The following is a 17,719-nucleotide window of genomic DNA, read 5'->3' as shown; positions in this document are numbered from 1 at the left end:
TTTTTAATAAATTGCAAGAATGAGCATGAGCAAAGTGTTTGTGTTACTATACTTCCAATTAATGCTATTTATAATCTGAAACTGCTTATTGTGTATTCAAAATGTAGCTTTGATTTCATTTATAACCATTTATTCATAGCACCTGAGACTTTCCCAGTTGTGCATCAGCAGCTATACGGGCAGAAATCACCAAATATGTCTACTAGTTGCTTCATTTGCCCACATATACAGTATTATCAGACGGAAAAGAGCATGGCAGAGAAATTGCAGTGTGCTGCTCTCATTACAAACCAATCTGAAACAGTCTCTAGCTTCAGCTTCATCACCAGCATTACACACAAATAAAAAAAAATGTTTTATTATGTGATCTACGGCTCTGAAGGGACCCATTAATTTTCAGATTAGTCTGACCTAAGATAATATTATTCATCTTGTTTATTTATCTTTGTCTGTGTGCTAAACACAATAAGTATGTGCTGACATAATACCTCAAACTGACAAGGTTTCCCCACACTATCACTGAGAGAGTCAGTATTTCTAAAAAACATTTTGGGGTTTGCAGTCATAGATATCTTCTGGTCCATTTACAACAGTGACACATTTGTATAAAGTCAAATGTATTGATACTTTCCTCCTAACTCACAGCTGATAACAAATCTCAAGCTGTGTGATACATTCAAATGCTCTTTTACCATATTAATGGAGGAGGAAAGTTAACCCAGCTTCTTCATTGGTCTGCAGCCAAACTTATTATTTTTTTTAAATAATGTTAAGTTAGTTAGTGCTTGGGTGAGAGCATACTTCAGTCCAGGGGTGTTCTTCTTCTGCCATTCTACTAAAGCCTCTTCTCTAGGCTCCTCGTGCATCTTCCTTTGCTTCCTTGGCCACAGCTTTCTTTTCATCTTCCATCTATCTTTACTGGTTCTTCCAGCAGCAACACCATTATATTAGTAAACACAGTACAGCCTCATCATGGTGTCTGTGAGAACCTGGCTGATCACAAGATTGTGGAGGTATTCACTGTTTGTGTTTTTTCTTTGGTATATGCACATTACTTCATCGTGTATGACAAGATAGTAAAATGCAGTTGTATGGGATACTAAGTGCATTGTCATTTCACTTATTATTTTCACTTTTGTTAAACTGAACTTTTCCTGACCCGTTTCATCATTCTATAGCACAAGTATTTTTCCAACGTCAGCAGGAATTTAAAGTTCTGTCAAAGGCAGTCTGGACAAAATATTGCCTTTTTTGCCCATGTCATACCTCCGGAACATTGCACTTTATATCATCCCTTAAACCCTGATCAGGCTTGATCACTGTCACCTTATATAACAACCAATATATCGATCCCTCAGTTTTTGCCTCACACAGCTTAGGTTAAAGATCATCCTCATCTACTCTTACCTTTTCTGTGTTCAGTTTGTTCTCCTCTGGGGATTCTTGTAATGCTGATCCTCAATCAGCCGCTTATCAGTCACGCTGTGTGAAATACTGGGCAGTCACTGAGCCCTGTATGGCTCCTTTTGCCAGCAGTGTCCTTGGGGGACATAGTGAATGTGCTGATGACCTGTCATACTATATTTATCGCTGCCAAACGTTTATTTATGGGTCCCCACTAACCCAGTGAGCCAGCTGTGGGCCTTGGCCATTAGCCTTGTTTTTCCATTCACCGTCCCTCCCCTCCTCTCTTCAATTGCCCTTTTCCCTCTCCACCCCACCTTACCCGTCTCTGAGATAAGAAATCTCACCCTCCTGGCATCTCCTCCTCATCTCACTATTTTCTCCTTGTTTTCTCTTTCCCTCTGTCCTTGTCATCTCCCTCACCCTTCCACTGACCATTTCCACCCCTGACATCTCATAGACTCCCTACTCACTCCTCTCCCATCGTCACTGCCAGAGGGGTTACATTAAAGTGACCGATGTCCATTCAAAATGAACTTCACATCGAGGGGGGTAAGCTTTGGTTGACTTTCTAAAACTTTTGATAAATGACAGAGCAGACCAGCTGCCTTTTAAAGCTCACATCGATCCAACTTGCTAGGTGTGAGGTGAGGCTGGGTGTCATACAGTCATGTGTCATACCTGTATGCACTCTCTCTAAATGTAGCACATGTTTTACTGCACACTGTGTCTTTGATTTCTACACTAGAATGGTCACACTTGTGGATTGATGGTCGTGGGTGGAGTTTAAGACTGTTTACTGATGCAGCATGGTTTTGTAGCTATTTGATTGGTTGTTGCAAGATCATGGTCCTCTGGATGAAACTGGTACATTACAGTTTTTCTCAATCGCTTTGGCACAATCGTGGAATGACTATTAAACTTTGTCAAACCTTATGACATTAGGTCAGTTGTTTACATGACTATAGTCATTTATAATTGCTTTGGCACAAAATGCACAGAGTATGCCTTGCAGATCTAAATAGTTTGCATTCATTCATCATATTACTCTCAAATGCAATTATACACATGTTGATTGTGTAAATTTCTCCATGCAAAATAGAGCAACCAACAATCACAATAAGCTGCCATACATATATTAGATACGTTGTGGTATTGTTGGAAAAGTTGTCAGATGGATAGACTTAGGCTGGATGGGGAACAAGATCAGGTGTGATGTCTATAAAATGTTCTGGCCAGACAGAGAGGAGAGATTGGATGACCCATGAGGCTAATACATCTGCAGCATATTTTCTTTTTTCTTGCACATATTGTACAGTAGTTTGTGATCATTTTTGCTGTTGTATATCTTTTTTTTTCTGTACAAGCTTTCGTTATGTATTTGCGGTTGGCTGGTGTGCACATGCAATGGGAAATAAATGTTTTGTTGAAAGTATAGTGTGTGCCATGGCTGACATCAATACTATTCATATAGTACTATACTACTATACTAATATATAGTACTACCTATTTGTAAGTCATATTTGTGAAGTGTCAGTGTAGTGTACAGGCTTGAACCGTTGAAGTGTGTGGGTTTGGAAGAGAGCATTATAATGACCTATGTAATCATTGGATTTGACACAACTCTTACTTGGCCTGCTTAACAAACCTGATGATATTATTCTTCTTATTACAGTGTTTGTATAACTATGATCACAATGCAAAATCATTCAAAAGATGTCACAGGTATTCCAATTCATTTTTACAGAAAGGATTATACTTCTGTCTTACATATTGTGCTCAATATTTTTCATTAGCCTTAGCAAGCCATTTTTCACTTACATTGACTATCTATCCTGGTAATGCATAAATCTAAGCTAGGAAGGATAGAGTTGGGTTTTTATAGATTTGCATGGTTTCCTCCAGCCAAGCATTAATAAAGGACCCACCTTTATAGTCATGTACACATGAAAGCCACTAAGAGCATAACTGTGTGCACATCCACAGAGTTAAGACAGGCATTTACTCGAGGAGGAGGGCCACTTGCAATGCAGCATATTGGTGTGATTATTTGTAGACGAGATAACCTTTCAAAAAAGGGTTTTATAAAAAGGTCATGTGTATTTTGTTTTTAATAATTTGTTCATTTCTCTTGCTCCTTGTGAAATGGCTATATAATCCTATAGGAACTCTTTCCACTTCCTTTATTGTAATTTCACTGTAAACTCAGAACCTAGTCAACTACTGCAAGTATTTGGCTTAAAGCATCAGCTGTACTGTAAAACCTTGTTTTCAATTACCATTGGCCCATCCAAAACCCACTGAGGCCCAATAAACTCATTCGACCCCAAGCCAAGAGAATGTGTTCAAGTCATTTTAAAAAGCCCTGAGCTGACAATATTCAACAGAGATGCATTAATGGAATTGAAAATGCCGCGACATTGTACCCCTCAGCTGGACCGTAAATGCTTAATAACAATAAATAGCTGAGAAATCCTCAGACAGCTTGGAGTACCGTTCGACTGGACCAATTAGCCTTCCGAGAACAATGGCCTGGGGCATAATTGCATGGCAAAACCGTTTTGTATCACGTTTTCAAAATCACTTTTGTACAGCTCATGGGGCTCCAAGTTGCTTAATGTGCCTAAGGCAAGTTTTATTTTGGAAGAAGTGTAAATATGTGCTTCAACTGCAGATGCTGCCTCCTCAGTGGGCCCTCTTCTACTTTAAAGTGTGAATAGGGACCACTGTGGATATTACAGGATAATAACATAAAACGTAATGTTACAGTAGCGTAGTAAAGTAGTAGTATAGAGTATAGAAGCAGAAAGTATAGAAGTATATATAGAAGTATAGAAGCAGAAAGTCAAAAGACTTAGTAATGTTAGTTACAACTATATCTAGCTTAAAATGGCCATATTTCTATATACTTCTTCTAAATGAGGGCACACTTCCAACTTTGCGTGGAATACCTGCAGAATAGGGACATGTAAGTAGTTCTTTTGTAGATTATGGTGAACTAGTGTGTGTTGTAGCAGTGTTTTGCCATTCAGAACGAACTAGTATGCTAGCGCTAGCATGCTACAGTTAGCCACCTCGTTTCGGCTAGTGACATAAAAAGCCCTGCCGATTTTGAACAGCTCACCCAGAGACTGAAGGCAGGACACATTCACAAAACTGTATCTCACTCAAAACCGCATTGATGTTTTTTTTTCTTCCAAGTTTGTATGTGTGTGGAAGCACCAGAGACACAAAATAATGACACCCCAAATCCCAGAAAAAATGTTTTTTTCATAATATGGGCATTTTAAGGTAGTAATACAAATATAAAACATTCAGGGATTAAAAATTCATGATAGAAAGAGTAATAATTTACAGTGTTTGCAGTTTGAAGAGTCCTGTGTGAGTAGCACACCCACTGTGTAGTATACACTATTTCCACATTGTGTGTCTATGGGAAAGTTTACACTCAAGTAGTCTCGCTTTGCCAGACCCTCCTCCAAAGCATGCCGAAGGAGAGGCTGGCTATGCCACACAGCATTCGGGGATGGGAGGAAAACATGCTCTGGTTTAATGGCATTTCTTTAAACCAATCAGAATCGTCATGGGCGGTGCTTAACCCCGCACAGAGACGCTGCAAAATAGTTATGCGAGAGAAAACTCAAGATTGGACAGATAGTCTAGCTAGCTGTCTCAATTTACTATAGAGAGATTTGAGGAGCAGTCAACAATAGTCCTCATAAATCCACCAAATTTAAAATTCCAACACAAAGAAAGCGGAAGGAAACGGAAAATACGTGCATTCGCGGGAATTTCCCACAAGCAATCCCGGAAGTGGAACGTGAAGGATATAGACTAACACTCAAGCAACTCCAGCCAACTTTACCCAACGTTGTGTGTTTATCTTAAAAGCATTTTTGTCTTGTAACAAAAAAAAATCTTACAATTTTCCTTACTAGTAATAACTCACTCTATGCTGCAATACTGTTTCATTTAGAGTTACATGCAGATTTAGCTTCAGTCTTTTAGCATGATGTCGTGTATGTAGCCTAGGGTGACCAGACTTCCCGGTTTGACTGGTTTTGAGTTGTGTGTCCCGAGTCCCAACAAAAGCCTGTCGGGACGCTAAAGGCAGTGAGACACCAACCCGATAATCGGCCGTTGGACAGTCTGGCGAAGTCAGTGACTCGAGTCTGTTCGGTGTGTTCCGTGCCGTCGTCCATCCAAGGAGCTGTAGGCCTTCATTTGGGCCGACCTGACATGTTGCGTCGGAGGGCGGGCAGTCGGACTCATTGACCTACTCATTGGTGGAGTGCTAACCTGGAAATGACAAGCGGGATGAGGGTGACTAAGCCTCCTTGTCGATCTGAAATGAAGACAGATTCAGCAACTGCATGGCCTATTTCTCGCTTAAAATGTTTTCAGAAACACGTTTCAGTGAACTATCTTCGTAAAATATGAGATCGTATTCTGAACAAGCCGCCATTATGCCCGGTTGAAAAATCTGGGAGCAGCCAGACCCACGTGACACGTTCATCCAATCAGCTGCCGGTTTAAATTTTTTGGGCAACAATACAGATTAGCGCCGCCTGCTGTTATGGAGACGTATTACACGCTCAAGTCGGCGTCGCTTCGGTGTGTTCTAAGGCACTTTTTGGACCTTGGGGAGCCGACTGATCTGTCCAACTGCCTTTTCTGCCAACGGTCGGCCGCCACTATGAAATTGTCCCGCTTGTCAGCAATTACATAGCCGACGTGGTCTTATTATAGCCCAATCATTAACTAAACCCATGTAGAAAGACTAATAAAGCGTCCACCGTATGATTTTAACGTGTGTGTGTGTGTGTGTGTGTGTGTGTGTGTCAGTCAATCGTAGCGGTCTGCGTCTGCATAATCTGTGCAGCTAGCGTTACAATGTGTATTTGTAAACATTGTTGCAATGCCTCTTCTTATCTGTCTCGTTTTAAGCGCGGTGAAGTTGGCTGGACGTTTGATATTCAGATGATATTCGATTTTAACTTCCCCTTTCGTTCGACATCGACAACGCAATTCAGGTCAATGATGTGATCAGGGTCAAAGAAAGTTGACATTATTAAGTATCAAGAGAAAATAACTACAATTATTATCGCTAGAGATTTGTATCTGACATAAAGCTTCATAGCACTTCATCATCTGTTCTGTAGCTAGATTCTGTGTAAGGGACCGTCGACAAATTACCGTTTTGGTAGATCGGCAGTGACAGTAGGGATGCAAAATGTTGGCTATTTCTGGAAAAATATTCACTAATAATTTGTATTGCATTACTTCCCAATACGTACAGTTCAGTTATTATTATTTCTGGAAAATATGAAATAATAATATATACTAATAATACTAAATAGTAATAATACTTCCCAATCATTCAATGAAATTAGTTTTTCTTCCATTTATATGGAAGCAGGACTCAATTTCCTTTGAAAGAGATTCACCAAAATTCAATGAAATTAGTTTTTCTCATTCTGATTGCTGTAGTACTTCCCAATCACTCAATGCTCCTTACTACAGGTCCCAGTTTCCTGAAAAGACAATTTATATGGAAGCAGGATTAAATTTTCTCAAAACAATATGACCTGGGCTGGCACATGTTCACGTTGAAAAGCATGTGCGTGCACGAGCACTACGGTCACGCGCGTGTCCCGGTTTTAGTTCCGGGAAATCTAGTCACCCTAATGTAGCCATCAAGTGCATATTTAAGACCTATTTTACAAGATTCTTGTTTTAAAACGAGTTCGCTGGAACCATTAAAAAAAAAGTCAGTGTGATATAGTGTTTTCAACCAAATCACGCAGCTAACTTTAGCTTAATTAGCTAGCTAGCTGCAGGTAATAAAATCTGCAGTTGTCATTTTGCCAGTCCATGGCAATGAATGAGAAACTGCTTTTGTCAACCTTTGTCTAACATTAAGGATCCATTGTTTCCAAAATGAATATATTTTTAAGTGGAGAATTAAGGACAATTGAAAAAGAGTGTTTAATTAAGAGAAGGATTGTGTCTCCCCCAGTCTCCCTTTTATACCAGACAACCTTGTGTTTCCATGCAATGAAGGTTACAAGAGTAATGTCTTCAAAATGGTTTTTCATCAAGTCTTTATGTCCTCACATTAATAAATATCAATGAGCTGTGCAATGTGCAATCCAATCAGCAGAATCCCTTTCTAGGCCAGTTTGATTTCCAGAAAACCCTATGATGATGATGATGTGTTACAGCCAGCCACAGATGTTCCATGCATTTTGGCTTTCAGTGCGGTTCAACATGATTAAAGAGATTTTAGAAATTAAAGATTGTAAAACATGAAATACTTGATTTAAGGTCTAATCAATAAATGGCTTGTTTCAGGACTCCATCAAAAGTTCTGATGGTTTGACCATACTGTACTTCATGGCTCTTGAACAGCTGCAAGCTGCCTTTTTTGCTTATTCACACAAATTCTTTTGAATTTGAATTAAATGTTGGCTGACTTAACTTTGTAAAGTCTACCTGATTGTATCTCCTTACCTCCTCTTGGCCTCTTCCTCCCCTTCTTCTTTCTAATTAACTAATATATTTCTTGGAGAAAACCAAAAACTTTTAGGGGAGAATATATCTCTAAAAAACTTGACAACTGGCAAGGGTTAGCAGGCCAAGAGGAGTGTGTCAGCTATATTGATGATACACTGCACTCGCCTATGATAATTGTTTGCCCTGCTTGCAAACATGTCCCTTTGTGATTTGTTCTCTGGCAACGCTGAACCAAGGCCAAGGTGGAAAGAGAAAGAAAAGGGCTACATTGTTTTGTTTGCTTATATAGTGGGTGTGCACTTTCTGATCGTTTAAAAAAAACAAAACGAGTAAAGCTGCCACTCCAGCAATCTTATTCAGGAGTGGAATGGATTAGCATTCAGTCCCGATGCTAGATTACAGGCTTGCACAACAAACGTCTGATGAAGCCAATTTAACTGCGAGAAACACTTAGCAGAACAACAAAACACTTATCTCAGTGTGAAGCTACTTTTGAAGGGCTCGCTGACCTCTGCCCTGCCAGTGTCAGCGTGACTTTACACAATAAAGCTCAGACTTACATGGTCTGTTTTTGAAATGTGACCGGCGGATCTGAGGACAGATTGCGCACCTGTCATTCTTGTCTTGTCTTGTCCGGCTGGTTTAAACACATTTTTAGAAAGTATTGCTGTATGTCTGGCTTGCTTTTACAATACATAGAGTAGCAGTCTGTTTCTGTAAAAGTGTCTGATGCTGCAGCCAAAAAATTAAAAAGTGTTGGACACTTGCAAGCACAATGCCTCAATTAATTCCTTTTACGAAGACATCTGATCACGGTCAGATATTTTAAATGTATTATTGTCTCAGTCTTTTAGACACAAACAGAGTTAAAGATAGCTGAGACAAAAGATGCTTTACTCTGTGGGAGTAATCCAGGATGAAAGGAGTCACACTGTTATAATGATACACTGATAATCAAATGAAGTTTGTACTCAAGATGGTTGAAAGCCCAACTAAATTAAGTATCGATCTCCCCTGAGCTGAAAGCCTTGCAGGACAAACGTGCATGTGTAAAGGAAGATGAAGAGGAGAGGGTGGCGTTACCTTGTGTTAAGGTTTTACTTTCTTTTCCATTTTCCCATATTGAGCTGATCCCTCTCTGTCGTCCACTACATCACTGCCACGATGCGAGCTGAGCTGAAGGTGTGAAGGCCGGCTGCCTGGAAATAGCTGAATAGGAATTTCCTTTCCAGTGTAATATTCACCCAGTTTGATGACATGAACAAAACATCAAAGCCCCCTGAAAAGCCAGTAAGTGTAAATGACGCCGTAAATCTGGCCCAGTAACCAATGACGGCCTGTTTTAATTCTATGTTCATCTTACGTGAGAAGCATGGCAAATGTAATCAGGAGCTCAAGCGAAACCCCAAATGGATGTTCTTCTAGTGTACACACAACACATAACAAATGGTACGGTTTGCTCATTTGCAGCACTTACTCAAGCTCCCATTATCTCCTTCCTGCAGATGTTGGGTCCTCCAGCCTTGCGTTGCATTTGACCAGCAACAACAAATGGGATTATGGGAGCAAAATAGATGTGCAAATACTATAAATTATATTCTTAATTACAGTATTTACTCACAATCTTTCCCCTTGTGTAATATAGTGGCAAGCACACTAAGTTACAAATTAAGAACAACTGGAGAAAATGTATGGCTGACTCCCAGGATTTGTACAACTTTGAAAAGACAACTTAGTTAAACAGCATTTTCATATCCACTCCCAGAGACACTTCGTTTACTCAGAGACCTGAGGAGGAATACGGCCCCACCACTGTAGTACTGACTAAATAAAAAGGGTACCACAATGAGGAATGGGTTCCTCTGTCCACCTCTTTATCGTGTCCCTACAGGTCCTCATCATAATTAATCCTGTCAGTGGCTGTTGTGCTTGGCTTAATTGCACTGAGAACACTTCTGTGTCTTTATGCCAAGCGTACATCAATACCTATACAAGAAATGCAGGTCAACTTAAGAAAGTTGTTTGTTGAGAGCAAAATGACTGAGAAGGGAATAAGAGCATTTGACTGCATACATTGATTAGATTTATGGGTTTTTGATTTCAGTCCTAAATTACAATGTTATCATTATGGACCACCTCTAAAATAATTATGTCTTAAAATGAAGTAGTAATGACGGAGATAAAAAATGCCTGAGAATAATAGGTCTAAAACAAATTATGAGGCACTTCATATTGCCTAAACCTATTATTCTCAGGCATTTTTTCCCTCAGTCATTACTACTTCATTGTAAGCCATGATTATTTTATGCGATTACATGCAATAGAGACACATGCAAAAGTTAAATGGTCTACTAGGTGAGTTGAGTCTAGATTATAGATTAGTAGGCCACCAATGGCCAAAGCATCAGTGCCTAATTTCGTGTTAACAATTCAGTGGGCTATAAAATGAACCCTTATTCCTTGTACTTGCTGAGTAAACACAACACATTTGAGAACGTGAATTGAATCATAACTTTTATTCCATTAACTGACTAATTTCTGTATTCAGTCAGTATCAGTATTATTCATGTCATCTGTAATGCTAATAATAATGAGCCCACTGATATCAAGAGAAAAGTCAGAAAACTTTAAAGCTGCATTAATTATTATTATTTATTTATTTTTAGCATTTTGAAGGCAGCACAACAAACTGTAAACACAACACTAACACAGTATCACCGTACAGTTGATTTACTGAACATTTTATCGTGTTAAAAGTCCAATATTTACTCTTCTTTTAGCTCTTTTTTGGTCTCCACCAACTCTTGAGGACAATATCTGTCTCTTTAGCTGCTAAATGCTCCACTACTGCTACATCTGGAAACAATGCTGATGAGGCTGGTGAGACTGAATCAAAACAGTAAAGTTGCAGTCGGTTAAACCAAAACAATGAGTTAAAAGATCCTGAAAGGCTCTAATGCTGAAAGGAAATGTAGAGGCAAGTGATAATACTCAATTTTCCACTGCTATTTTCACTTTGTTGGTCTTTTAATGGCAACTTCCTGGTCTTGAAAATGGTTGACTTTTCCAATTGAGGAGGTGTGCCTAAATGTACCATTAGTTTTTATCACTGTAGCGAAAATTTGGGGAGATGTACATGGCTGCCTCATAGAATGGTTTTAAAGTAACATGCAGTTACAGTAACAGGGGTTGGAGACTAAGATTTTAAAGACACATTGTTATTTGGGAAAAACTGCCTGTGTACACTGTTTATAAAGTGTATCTGTGAATAAAAAACACAAAGACCCAACAACTTCACCTGTAATCATTTGACACGTTTTGATGATTATATTGAAGCCACAGTTGTAAACCTCAAAGATAAATTCAAGAATAACTTTGAAGGCTTGAAGGACAGCACTGCATTTTCACAGAGATGTCAGTTGAGAAGGTGCAGCTCTAATCCTTTAATCAAAAAAATATATATTTAAAGAAAATATGAACTTGTCTGAGCCGTGATCTTTTCTGGCACACTGCCACATCACATTTTTCTATTCCAAACAGTCTGCCATTCAGATATAGTAAAAGTATCAGTTTGTATACACACTTGTTGTTTGAATGGAAAGTAACTGAAGTGATTAAGGAATTCACTGAAATTGTAGACGCTGAAAGCTGACACCACTCTTGGACTATGAGACTTAAAGGGGTAATTTTCAGTCAATTATAATCAAGGTAATTAGGTTTAATTACACAGGTGCCGCATGCTTTATTGCCATGCATAGATTGACATGCACTTACACACACGCCAATACACAATTCAATTACATAATTGAGATGATTTATTAACAACTGTGCCTCACTTCGAGTGATTTAATTAGTCTTTTTTTTTTTTTTTTAAGTTTATTAGTTGGTAAGTAGTGCTTTATGGGTAATCACTTACACTGTATGTATTGCTTGGATGAACAAGCCACACAGCGCTGCTAGCATGGAAGCATTTTCTCTTCATTGGTTACATAGAAACAACGCTCAGATTTGGATTAAGTGAATGTACATGTGACCAGGATTGCATGAGACAAGGTTTTAGTGTGTCATTTTACTCAGTTAATTGGTCGGGTTTGTTTTAATCAGCATGGTTACAGTTGAAAGACCTCAGGATTCCTCCTGCAAACAGGAGAGCCCAACACACTGTTTCCATCTCAAGCCCCTCTTTTTCCACCCAATTTACTGAAGCTAATTAACTATGGCAAAGAGAGTAGAAAAGGATTGAACCGATATTGAGCGAAAAAGAGGCCGCTGCAAATCCCCCCTCCTCCCATACATTCCCCTTTTCTAGGGCGACACTCGGATCACTGCTCACACAGCCGTGAAGAAAAAGTAGTGCAGCTTCCACCTCATTTAATGAATGCTGTAGTTACACAATACCACCTTTGCCCCCCTCTTTATTCAAAGTACCACGCTTTTTTTTTTTAATGTATTACCACAAATCACAACAGCTAATAGAAGCCATACATCTTCATTCTTTCTACGCCAGCTCTTTCGCCTCGACAGCAAAATAGATAGAAAAGCTTACTGGAAGCAAAATCTCATTTGCTTGGCTGCCTGAATTAAGCTTACATGCCAAAACTTCTTTTGTAGCAAACAGACGGATAAGGGAAAGGTTGATTAATTGGCCCTAATTAATTCTACTTGCCTCTAAACTGATTACGTTGGATCTTTAATTACATATGAATGCATGGCTCGCTCAATAATCAATTGTTTCTCCTGGCATGACATGATCTGGTGATTTCAGTGCTGTTGTGGCTACAATGTGTGAAAAAAAGCTCTAGTTTTTATTGTTTTTGAGCATGATCGAAGTAGAGAAAGCAGCATGTTACCTCTGCCCCTTTTTGTACCCTTGTTTGCAGGTTGTCTACCCTCAAACACAGGAGTTTGCCTACCAAAAGCCCACTGCTTGTGCTGTTCTCAGTGGTGAGTATTGGTGTGGAAGGGCAAACGCTTTCTAACTAATGGGTTGTGGCCTACAACCTGGCAGTGATGAATGATGCTGTAGATCCTTGCTGTGGTTTTAGGATTATCATGCTGTAGTTGGAGGATTGGGGGGCTACAATCAAGCACGTGCTCAGCCAGCAAACCCTGTGTAGTGCTGTAGGTTTTTTTTCTCAGCTCTGTCTGATGTGTTGGGCAAACATGGCAACAAGCCAGGTCATCTTCACATGACTGGTAGCAGGATTGCTGCTCTATGTCGGCTGAAGGCAATTTCATAATCATCAGGGCTCATGGTGTGTCATGATGCCAGATGTTCCAGATCTATGTGATACCTAACTTAACTTTAAGTGTGTATGAACTGGTAAGACAAGAGGAGAGCTTTACACTTAAGATCTAAACAGAGGAGGTCACAAGATGACTGTGTATCTCCGCCAAGATCCCTTCCTGTCAGTGGCAGAAACCTTTTGTTCGCTGCCAAAGAGTCATGTGAATAACCTCTCTTCTTTCTATTTGCGCTCATTATACTGACTGTCACAGGATTTGTAACCTTAAGCAGTCCAATTAGAGAAGCAGACTTCTATTGCATCTCTTATAAACTTTCATTCTGCACAACTTCTTACACTTTGCCCCAGAGAAAAATAGAAATGAATATCATAGATACCAATGAAATAAATGTTATTCAAGGGGTTTACTTATGCTGACGTACTGTTAACTTATGCTGACATTCTGACGTAATGACCCTTTCCAACCACAATAACCTTTCCAGAAAAACAGAAACTCATTAACCAGGTTCCATCTTTTGTTCCTGGGCCATCGTTCCTGCCCCAATATAGGTTTTTACGTTCCAATGACCCATGAACTGGGTCGGTAGTCCTGAACATTGCTGAGCGGCAGAAAAAATGGGATAATGTAGATAAACATAGGTCTTGTCATGCAGAAATATTACATATTATATCTTAAATGACCTCCTCAATCACACTGAATTTGCAGGTTGCCAAGTGTAGTATACTGCATCATTACCCTCGTAATTGATTTATGTCATTGACCTTGAATTGATTTGTGGGAAGTCGTATAATTCATCATGCCCAGTGGTGTCAACCACATGGTAGCTTTACACAGTACAATAAATGATTTATAACCAGGTAAAAAGTGAGATTAGGTCACAGAGAAGGTTTCATTTATGTGGCGTTTATCAGGACAGTGGTGTACATTAGAAGGGAGGACAGAACTGTATAAACATTGGCTTATCTGTGACAACGGAATGGACAAGAAGTGATGTAGCTCATTGATTTTCATTCATCTGTGCAACGAAATGGACCATTAGGTTGTTGGTTTTTAAAAAACAACAAACTCTGACGCCAGCTGTGTCAAGGGAAACCTAGAGAAAGAAGGTTGATGCAGATTTCAGAGGTCTGATATGAAGATAAAGACTTTCTCCTCTATCATCTCACTGAAAGGTGCGATGCTCTCTAGGACCTCAAACTGGTCCACAATGTTAACGGAAAACACCACATTTAAGACTTTTTTTTTCTATCTCTTAGCCTGTTGTCCGGCTGTCTGATGGCAGTGTTCTGGTTCGGTGTCCTGAATTTAAGAGAGCCAGGCAGTTTGTTGAGAACCCAAGGGTTTCTCTGACATGTTGTGTAAGTAGCCAAGCCCTTTGATGGATGACTCTTATTTTCTTGTCGACCTCAGACTACTTTTATGTTTATCTTGATATCTTCTTGATGGGCTTTCATTTATCCAGTACAGACTGGACAGGTAGGAAGGAAAGGAGGGAGAGCGAGACAGAGTGAGTCAATCAAAGAGAAACAAACAGAACAAGGCGGACAACGAGGGAGAGTGACGAATGAGACACCACAGACCTGCAGTAATTAAAATTAATGTAACTTGTTGTAGGCCTTACAAACAATCAGCTCTAATTGCAAAGCTAATTGCCATTTTTGTGCAGATACGTGAATTAGACGCCATTTGCTTCTAAAGCAACTCAACCTCAGCAGCTGCCGAATTTGGAATTCACTCCCTTTACCTTTATTTGACTCACAGCTTCATTACCCATCAATAGTTTGAAGCAGACCAGAGATCCAGTGCTGTCCATAATTTCCTTCTGTGTAGTTAATACTGCTTCACATTTGTGCAGCATGCACAGTTGGAGGAGCTCTTATTTTCTCCTAGTAATTGTGTGGTATTCATTTGGGCCCTGTGGTTGTTACTTGATGAGCAGCACTCTGCCGCACCACCCAGGGGAAATTTAACTGCACCTCACATTGATTTCCAAGGCCTTTCATCAACAGACCTTAAATATATCTCAATATCCTTGTGAGTGCTCCCTAAAACACAGAGAGTACATGTATTTTCTCACCAAATCGCTGTCTGTCACAAACGTGCACAAACACTCTGAGTTAGAACTGTTGAACTGTTAAGCCTCTCATCTGTGAGCAGCCACAGCTGTCTGGTGTAATATGAAATCAAAAACTCAATGTCTTACAGTAGACTTTCCTTTTCATGTTCGTATTTAGAGTACTTTATACTTCTAACACACATAGAAAATGAGCACAGCAGTGTATACTGGTAAGTGAATTGCACTCTGAAACTGTAGGGGCACCAAATCATCAAATGCTTAAGCACATTAACACTGAAATAACTACATAAGCAAAATTCACGCTTTACAGGATTATTGGTTTTCTAATGAGCTTAGCTATTGCTGCTTGAATCCATACGTGAAGCCTATCTGGCATCACATTCATCGTCCAGTAGGCTTTTACATCATGGTCTCTATCCTGAAAGATGGATTCATTCAAAACAATAAATAATTGTGGTAGAATGTCCATCCACTTAACTTTGTTACAGTGCTACAAGAATACTGTACATGATTTAAATGTGTTATTATTACTTTTTTTAATGCATAAATAAATAAATGATAGATTGATTGATTGATTGATTGATTGATTAAGACCAAAAAAGTATGGAGGATATATTTATTCATAATTCAAATTGAAAGTCCAAAGAGAAAACAAAGCAAGATCAAATTGAAAATAGTATTATTTTACAACGCTAAGCTTTTCATTTAGAAGTGACAGGTGTCAATTTAAATGAGGAGGCGTGGCCCAACGGCTGGTGGGAGGGTCTGAAACGACTTCCAGCTGACAGGGGGGGGCTGTAAGTATTCCTGGCCGCCAGTAAGCAAGCGATCCCGGCCACCGCCAGCTGGCTGTCACCTAAGACTGGAGCTTCCAAGTCCGACAACATATCGGAGCAAATGTGCAATTGGCCATACATTTTTGTAAAACTGCCCATATTCAAACTGTACACAGTTAATTTCTCGCATAAAACAGTCTCAGAAATGAATTTAGTGGTGAAATAGCAGACGAAAAAAGCAATCAATTCTAGAATCTAGATCGGGATTTTGCCGGGTCACATCGCTACCTGGATGTGTGATGGCTAGACGAAAAAAAGGGGATCTCTATGAGCCGCAGCCGAGCTGCGAGATTCTAGAATTTGTTTTTTTCGTCTGCTATTTCACCACTAAATTCATTTCTGAGACAGAGAAATTAACTGTGTACAGTTTGAATATGGGCAGTTTTACAAAAATGTATGGCCAATTGCACATTTGCTCCGATATGTTGTCGGACTTGGAAGCTCCAGTCTTAGGTGACAGCCAGCTCGCAGTGGCCGGGATCGCTTGCTTACCGGCAGCCAGTAATATGTCTTTTTTCTATTTGAGATTTTAATTTAAGTATTTCCATTTAAGCTTTTACATTTCACATTTAATTATGGCATGATTTGTTGCGTTGTAAAATAATACTATTTTTAATTTGATCTTGCTTCGTTTTCTCTTTGGAATTTCAATTTGAATTATGAATAAATATATCCTCCATAAAAAAGAGAGTGAATATTGGCTTTCCATTTATGAGGTATACTGAAACGGGAATCCAAATAAATGCTCATGTTCCGTGTCTGCTGGATGTGTAAATAAGCTGTTTTCTAAAAGGTTCTCTCTGAGTTTGTCATTAAAAGTGACTCATTTTACATAACACAATGTAGACTATTGAATCAGTTGCAGTATTAACAAAAGAAAACTGAATAAAGCAGCTTTAAGTATGCCTTGATGTACACATTCTGTTGTTGGGGGATTTCTAATGAGACACTAGTTATTGTCTTCACATCCTAAGCCTTGAGAACATAAGACATAATACCAGATAGAAAGGCCAGATAGCTTCTTTGTGTTCTTTTATTTATCAAAGATGAATGACTGTCTGCAAGGACACATAGGACTATCCATTATGTGGGACCAAATACAATGTTACACTATTATATATCAAATAATTGCAAACACAACTAAAATGTGGCAGTGTAGACAAGAAAGTTGAGATTATGTACCTCCATCAGAATATAGATAAGCCACAATGAATTGCTTTTCATTGCAGTTGTAAATGGTGTGATGTAACGGAAGATCCTCCTGAGAGCAGAAATGCATGGGTGTACGAGACTTTGTAGGTGCATCTACAGTATCTTACAGTCAGGTCCGTTCAGGTGGAAAGACTGTAACTCACATCTTGAACCAGTGAGAACACACACCTGTGATATCTAAAACAACGCTGTTGTCTTCAGTTAGCCTTCATGTGCCAGGCAGCCTGCGTATAAATCCCAGGAAAGTGCCTCTTTCTGACACCAATCTGCAATCTGATATATGAACTTCACACATCCAGAGATCTTTACTAAAAGCCAAAGCCCATAGCCACGATTCCCCTGGCACAGGCTGTGTTTCGAGGACGGCAGGGAATCTGCAGGAATTGACTTTTGAGTCGCACTGCCTCTCAGGTTGTTTCAATTCAGC

Source organism: Sander vitreus, chromosome 12 (assembly GCF_031162955.1).
Source record: "Sander vitreus isolate 19-12246 chromosome 12, sanVit1, whole genome shotgun sequence".
Lineage (NCBI taxonomy): Eukaryota > Metazoa > Chordata > Actinopteri > Perciformes > Percidae > Sander > Sander vitreus.
This window is presented reverse-complemented; position numbering follows the sequence as displayed.